Source organism: Peromyscus eremicus, chromosome 20 (assembly GCF_949786415.1).
Source record: "Peromyscus eremicus chromosome 20, PerEre_H2_v1, whole genome shotgun sequence".
Taxonomy (NCBI): Eukaryota; Metazoa; Chordata; class Mammalia; order Rodentia; family Cricetidae; genus Peromyscus; species Peromyscus eremicus.
Window position 1 is genome coordinate 50,534,610 of NC_081436.1, and position 8,352 is coordinate 50,542,961.

Genomic DNA, 8,352 nt, shown 5'->3' on the forward strand with positions numbered 1-8,352 from the left:
GCCTTAAATCAGTAAAAAGACATTTTGTTACTTTCATAATATTTGTGGCACTGTTGCTCTAGCATATCCTGCAAGATCTCTTGTAGTTCATAATAGCCAAAAGTTGGAAAACAGCCCTTGTCCATCAGCTGAAGAATGGATAGTGAAAATGCAGCACACTCACAGAACAGAATATTTAGTTTTTAGGAAAAATGAAAGCTGCATGGTAGTGGTAATGCCTTTAATCCAACCAATCTGCAGGCAGAGGCAGAAGCAGATGGATCTATGTGAGTCTGAGGCCAGCCTTGTCTACAGAGGTATTTTTAGGGTAGCTAAGACTACACAAAGAAACCCTGTCTCAAAAAAACAAAAAAAAAAGGGAAGGAAGGAAGAAGAAAGAAAGTGATATTGAAATCATGAATTTCTCAGGTAAATAGGTAGAGCTAGACACAGTCATCCTACATGAGGTAACCTAGAGCTCAAATGACAAATGTTGTATGTTTGCTTTTAAATGTGGATGTTATTATAACTAAAGACCTTTTGAAAAGCAACACAGAAACCTGCTAATGCATAAGCTTCCTAAAATATACACATATATGAAAGGAATATAAGCAGAGTCATCAAATAATATGGGAGGCAGTGTCCCAACTAGATGTCTTATGCCACCAGTTAAAGCCTCCAGTGCCAGGAATGAGTTTCATCTTGTATTGAAGGAGAAAGAATTCATCCAAGGCCATAGCTGAGGCTGTTACTTACTCTCCATAAGCTGAAGGTGTTGATGGATTTCTAAGTGGTCTTATTAAGTAAAAAAACACGGAGCCAAATATAGGGGTGAAAGTCTTAGAGAGATCAGGGAAATAGGGAAAGCCACCAGGCAAACTTACCTCACCAACTCTGCAGCTTCCAAATGCTGCAACTTCCTTTTTACCCATGCCTATATGCCTTGCTGTTCTGCCATTTGATTTGCTCTCTCTGTTCAGCTATATCACTTCCTCTTCCTACCGAACTCTTCCTGTCTGTCTGTACAGACCTCCAGACCTCCATGGTTAACTAGTGTTGGAATTTAAGGCATGTGGCTCCACATGTAGCTGTGTTTGCAGTGTGGCCTTGAACATACAGAGATTCTGCCTGCCAAGTGATTGGATTAAGGGCATGTGCGACCATTGCCCGACTTATTTGTTTACTTAAAATGGCTTCCTATTTCCTCTGATTTCCAGGCAAGCTTTATTTATTAAAGCACAAATAAAGTATCACTACATGAAGGCAAGACACTATTGTTGAAATCACAACTTGCTCAGGTTAAGGAACATGGAGAATTTAACTGGTGCCAACGTGGAAGCTTCACCCCTCATTCATGGTGTTAGAGAGTATACTGTATGCTACCCGAGAAGAATGGTAATCACCAGTTTCAGACAGCTACAAACCCTGTTACCTACAACAGAGAACTATATTTTCTTTAGAAATTTAGAAATACTCTTTTGTAGATGTAATTCTGAATGGTCTTATTAAATAAGAAACACAGAGCCAAATTCAGAGTTAAAAGCCCAGAGATCGAGCTGCAGCCAAGAGCTAAGACCACCTTCTTACCCCTCCCTGTCACTGTCATCTTTCCCCTCCAAAAGAGACCTACTTCCTGTGTCTCTGTATTTTTATTGACTTTGTGTTCTGCCTTCTTATTGGTTGTAAACCCAACCACATGACCTCCTCGTCACTGCCTGTCTATTACAGTCTTCCAGGTGTCTATGGTCGATTTTGAGATTAAAGGTGTGTGTCTCCATGTTGGCTGTGTCCTTGACACATAGAGATTCTGCCTGTTATGTGATCAGGATTAAGGACATGTGCTACCACTGCCAGACTTCTGCTAAATGGCTTGCTATTAGCTCTGACCCACAGGCAACTTTATTCATTAACATACAAATAAAATCACATTTCAGCACAAATAAAATATCACCATACTCTTTGATTTCTATTATTGAGAGTGATATTTGTTGTGGTAATTCATTGTGATAAAAAAAATCTTACATTCTAATAAACTGAAACTTTTACTGGACCTCATACTCAAAATTAATACAGCTTAAGACCACTTATGACTTAAGACTGGTATTCTACTTTGCACTCAGCTTCTAGATTTATCCTGTTTTGTTTGTTTGTTTGTTTGCTTGTTCGTTTTTGGTTTTTGTTTCTTTGATTAAAAGACTAAACTTTACTGACAAACTGCTGCAGATATTTTGACATAAGAGTAAACTACCTATTTAGGCAGACTTACACATGTAGCATTTAATCTTCCAAGAACAAACTGGGCAGATGTTATAAATTCATTAGGATAGTAATTTATGTACAAAGTGTATTTTGATTCCTTTCATTCAGCTTCAGTGCCACTTTTTGTATGATGCTAGTGTTGAGACATATTTGAATACCTTGGGAACAGCACAAAATTGACAATGGTCAATTCAATGAACATCATCAGTTTTCAGCCGCAGTGCCCAAGTGAATCTTTCATGCAGTGCAATATCTCAGATGGACAAAATGCTCTGACATTTTAAATATTGAAATTTGATATTATTACTATTACTGAAAAGATTGTGGCTAAAATGTACTCCATCAAATTCCAATTGCCTCACCACCTGCTCTTCGTCATCATTCTTATTCAAACCCCCTCATCCCATTAAGCATTTCTCACCATTGTATGTCTGGGGCTAGATTTTCAAAACCCACATAATGAAAATGTCAGTTTTACACACCTAATTTTGTTGTTTTATGTCAATTAATGTTAAAAATTGCATCAACTTTTTAGTTCATGTGCATCATTTATATCAAAATGTAACCTTAAAATTCAACTGCCATGTGCTTTTAAAGGTCATGGTGTTGGACCACCTCAAAGGACTTTGGGTCACGGATCTCCAGAGGTGCCACTGTGACTCAAAGAGTGTCACCTCTAGCTACTGTGATGGGTACTCCAACACCAAGAACTTGGAAAGCAGTCATCTAGAAAATAACTTTACTTCTACCATCTGTGCCAGAAACACATTAAGACTATGGATATGATGATATATATGCAGAACAAAGTTATGCTGGATATGAAGGCTATTAAAGCCAGAGCCCAGGGGAGTCAACTACTAGGACTATGGACATGGTTATCCTGTCTTTAAGACAGAAGTGTAACAACCAGCCATACTTGCCTTGGATTATACATGTTGTCAACTTTGAAAACACAAGCTGAAGCATAGCTGCAGTCATCAAATATGTACTCTTCTGTGCTCCTCAACCAAGAGTCATGGGTTGGTTTGTTAGTTATAATAATCATTTGCTAGAAACTAAAAATAGGCTGAAAGCAGCCTTATAAAGTGACTATCCAACATAAGTATTGAACATAGCATACAGATATTGTTGATAAACAGTGATGTTTGTAATATTGTTTGACATATGGGTCAGCCAGGAACAGTTTGAAGCAGTGACTTAATCCCTCTTAAAATTCTGTTAACGATTTCTGGAAAGCATCCCTCATTTGTTTTACACGTGATGGTTTCTGTGCTATTTGATAAAGGAGAGAGCCAAGCTGTTTAGTAGGGATAGATACTCAGATATAGACACAGACACAGGCAGGTTTAAAGGCAGCAATGAAACAGGCATGGACTCTGACACGCACAACAAACAGTCACAGAGGGAGCAGTGTGGAGATTTCAAATCTGTGTTCATTCTTGTCCAGATGATACCAAAGGGAAGTTCTTCATTGGTTTCAGTCCTTAACCACAATGACACATTTTTAGTGACTTTTAATTTATTATCAATCTTATACAATTGGATTCCATAATTTCATTTGTGTTTGGATAATTTTTATTGATTTTGTGAAGTACACCCATGATTTTATCAAACAACTTTCATACACTCGAGAAATGTCTTTTGTAATTATGTGAGTTATAGACAGGCTTAGTTCTGGTCAGCTTACCATTGCTGTGGTGAATGGGGTAGCAACTAATTTCTGTTTATTTCCTAATGTCTCCTTCAAAGAAAGTGACAGCATTCAGGAGCAGAAGAATGTTTTTGCCTATACATTTGAGTTAATTAGGTGCTCCTGATGTGTAGATAATGAGAACATCATTTAAAACATAAATTTTAGAAGCTTGGTCAGATTTTTATAATTTATATGATAAAATAATCTTTAATGTTATTGGGATGTATTGTAGAACAAAATGTAAAGTGTTTTCTAGGAAGATAGTTTCATTATATGAAATAAATTCATAGAATAACATATGGTACAAATTTCCTGAATTAGACTTTCACTATTACTACCAAGGAGAACACTGTTGCTTAGATACAGGATAACTGCACAGTAGCATGTCACATACATAAACAGGAGTATATTAATCATTATCCTTCAGGGATGACAGGCATATTTAATAAATTTTATATGTAATGTAATTTTGATTAATATGTTCATTTTATTAGCCTACTTCTCAGAAAACATGAGAAAATATTTAATTCCTAACCTGTTTTGGCACAGAAAAACATAACAAATTTAAACAAATGCAGTGTCAAAATAATACTATAACATATTTTCTGCATAGTCTGATTTTATTAAAATTTTTATCATATGGATATTAGAAAGCTTACAGAATCATTTTCAAGCCACTCCAGGAACAATCGTATTGCAAACATGATTTTACAAAGCAAACAATGCTTAAGTTTAGCATATGTTCCTCATTCTCTGTTTTCTTTTTCTTCCCTCAATATTAAGTTTACACTTAAATTGTAATTAGTCATTTTTGGATGTTAATATCTCTGAATTTTCAGAATCTGTACTGCTACATAAAGAATGGGAAAGTTTGTGCAAGAAAATTCCAGCAGATAAAACATTAGAATCATTACCCTGTAGATTTACTATTCTGCATTTAAAACCTGCAATATTTCAACTCACTAGACTTATCCTTTATATACACATAGTGTTTGAGCAATCCAAAAGAGAAGTCTGGCACATTGTATGATTGGATGAGCAACCATGTGTGAAGTGTCGTACATGATCAGAGCATGAGAAGGATATTTCTGAATTTCAGTCAGGAGCCGAGTGCTGTTCCAGGCCTTGAATACAGTTTTCCTATGTAAACAAACACAGAAAACTCAGTTCCATCTCTGTGGGTTATAATCTCTTTGGGTACAAGAATAGATGGGATATTTTGAGGTTATATATTTTTTGGGGAGGCAGACTGCTGCTATTTTAAATTGTTTTATAATATTTGCCAATATCTTGTGATCACAGATTTTTTTTCCTTGTGATAATGAGACCAGCTTCTAGACCAAGTCGTTCCTAGGACTTTGGGTTTCTAAAATACAATCCTAATTGAATTTGTTTTTTGAATAAGTATATGCAGCTGACATTGCTTTTTGCTTGGACAAAATATTTGTTTAATGATAGGAGACTTGGCTGGGTTTTGGTATTAGTTGTAGTTTTGGGATAGGTATCCTGATATAATGTAGACTTGCTTTTGAGGTATGAGAATACTAGCAGACAGGGTTTGTTTCAAGTATGTCCAATTTTACAGGCAGCTGATATTTGGCTTGGTTTGATGGTGTTATTCTTACCATGGAGACCTCTTTTCTATCCCTAGGTTCTTCCTTTGTTCTACTTTTCCACTTTTCATTTTATTAACCTATTGAAAATTTACATTTCATATATTCATTGGGGAACAATAGGTATTGGTGTACTTTCCTGTGTAGCTCTCAGTTAATGGGATATTTAGCAAAAACTTCTGACATTGAGTTTGATAGGATATCTGATGATGATTTAACATAGTAGGACTTGAAGACTGATGGTTGGGCCTGTCTATTCTAGTTTTCCATTGAGGCATTCAACATACCATGTAGTACATAGCAATAGTGTAGTACAGTACAACACTGTACTACACTACACTCTGGTGTACTGTAGTGTATAGCAGTAATAAAAACTTAATTTTTATTTGTAAGCAAAAATTGGGTTCTCTATATGTGAGACCTCAGTAATTTATGAATACTACAGAATTTAACTTTTTTAAATATTCCATCCAGTATTTCAAGAATACCAGTGCATAAAATTAAGAGTGGTTCATTCCTGAAAATGATGCTTAGTTACTCAGCTAATATTTAAGAACTAATTTATTTTCATATAATCCAATGTGAGACCAAACAGAGGTAGGGATAGGATAAATAGGTGATAGGTTGGTGTACAATAGATTTTGCATTAAAACCATCTTAGTCTCCTTTGACAGGCACTCATGACAGATGTTACTTTGTCATTCTTCAAGCTTGACAAGATAGAAATAGTGTTTAATTGGTTTTAAAAAGTACGGAGGAACTGACAGCAGCAGATAACCGATCTTTACAAAGGTTCTATTTTGGAGAATATTGTTGGTGAGTTAAATACACAGTGAAGACATCATTTCACAGTCTCTGCAAGATTGGTTGGATAGACTTGAACATTGCTTAAAATACATTTTCTTTTAAAAAATAATTCTACGGTGCTTGATTCAGACCTGAGTTTTCAGAATTTTCTCAATTAAAATCATTTTTGAAATAGTTATTTTCACTTATATGTTTATGTGTGTTTGTATACTACACATATATGGGTGCTTATGAAGGCCAGAAGAAAGTATTGGTTTCTCTGCTCTTATAGGCAATTGTAGCTACCTGACATAGTTGTTGGTAATGGAATTTGTTCTTCTAGAAGAACAGAGATTACTTTTAACCAAGGATGTATTTCTTTAGGCCACAAACTTAGGACCTAAAAATGTGATTACTCAAGTCTTTTGTGAGCTCCAAATGTATTATTTTGTTGTTGTTTGTCACTGGTCTTATTCATAATTTTCTTGTCAGCTACACTTGTAGGTCATTATATTATAATTGATAACTAAATATTAAGTAACTAAAATTAAATTTAATATTAACTAATATTAGCTTTTCAAGACTCATTTAGTTGATACCATCCCTCTAGTCAATTAATTCAACACCATTTACATAGTCAACATTTCTGTTGCAATAAAACTCAACTTTTTCTGTCAAGACTCCTCTTCTGACCTTGAACAGATATCACTCTTTATTTCACACTTTTACATGACATTTCCTCTTATTTTTCCTTTCCCTCCTATTAGAAAATTATCCCCCAGTTTTACTATTAATTATCCTCTTGTGTGTCACAAACGTCCTTAATATACACTTTTCTTATCATTATAACCACAGTGCAGTTATCAGGCTACCATAATCTGATAATTTGGCTGGTTGCATAGATCTCTCATGTCTCCAGTTTTTTAAAGTGTGATAATCTGCATGTCTATATACAACATATGCCAGTAACTCTTAAGCTCAACGATAGTGATAAGTTTACATATTAATCCTCCTTGTGGAAAAGCTAAGGCCTGAGACTTCATGTCATGTCATCAACAATCAAGACAATTTGTTAACCTAATGAATGAATAAGTGAAAGTATATTATGAACACAATAATTCGGTTTCAAGCAATAACTTGGTTTCCTTTGATTTCTCATCCATCTTTTTTTTATTTTCAAGCTATCAGCTCAGCAATAGAACGTATGAGATCATGAACATCCAGCATTTGCCTCAGAAGAACTATATCTAATAAAATGTGAACAGTAATTATATTTTGGTACTTAGACTTAAAATTTATACTTTAAGTCTAGGAAAAAGTATTAATCCATCCTATTTCATTAAAACCTATTTTACTATGTAACTTAGTATTTTATACAATACTATAACATGTATACCTCTTCAAGATAAAGAGAGTATCAATAAGTTTATTCAGGAATAAAAGAAAACTACATAGTGGATATTTGTTTGATTTTATTTTTTTCCAACTTATGTGTGTTTGTTTTTATTGTTTTCAAGTTTGGAGCTCAGCAAGTACTCAATACTTCGGGACCAACCAATTGTTAATGAGTAGTCAGGCCAGTATGGAGAAAGATAGTAAAGAATTAAATGATTAAAGTTGTGAATAAGTTTAATCTCTACTTGGAGAAACAGAATTAAGGTACAGGGAAGGCTGGTGGTGTAGCTTGGTTTTAGAGTACTTGTCTAGCATGAGTCAGACACTAGGCTTAATCTTATACCTTCAAAAATAAAGTTGATGGAGTAACCGCTAACAAAACTGGTAAAATGTGAAACCTTTAGCTAAATTCTAGAAAAAAAAAAAAAACAGATCAGGACAGTACCTTCATTATTTCTCTTCAATATTATATTATATATTTGAGCTGTGAAAACAAAAATAAAAGTAAATTTAAAAGCTTTCAAATTTTGAAAAAAGATAAACATTGTGATAGAAATTGCCTTTGTGTTACTATGCTTTACAAATATACCAGAAAGCCATTAGATTATCATCATCTTCAATGTTTCA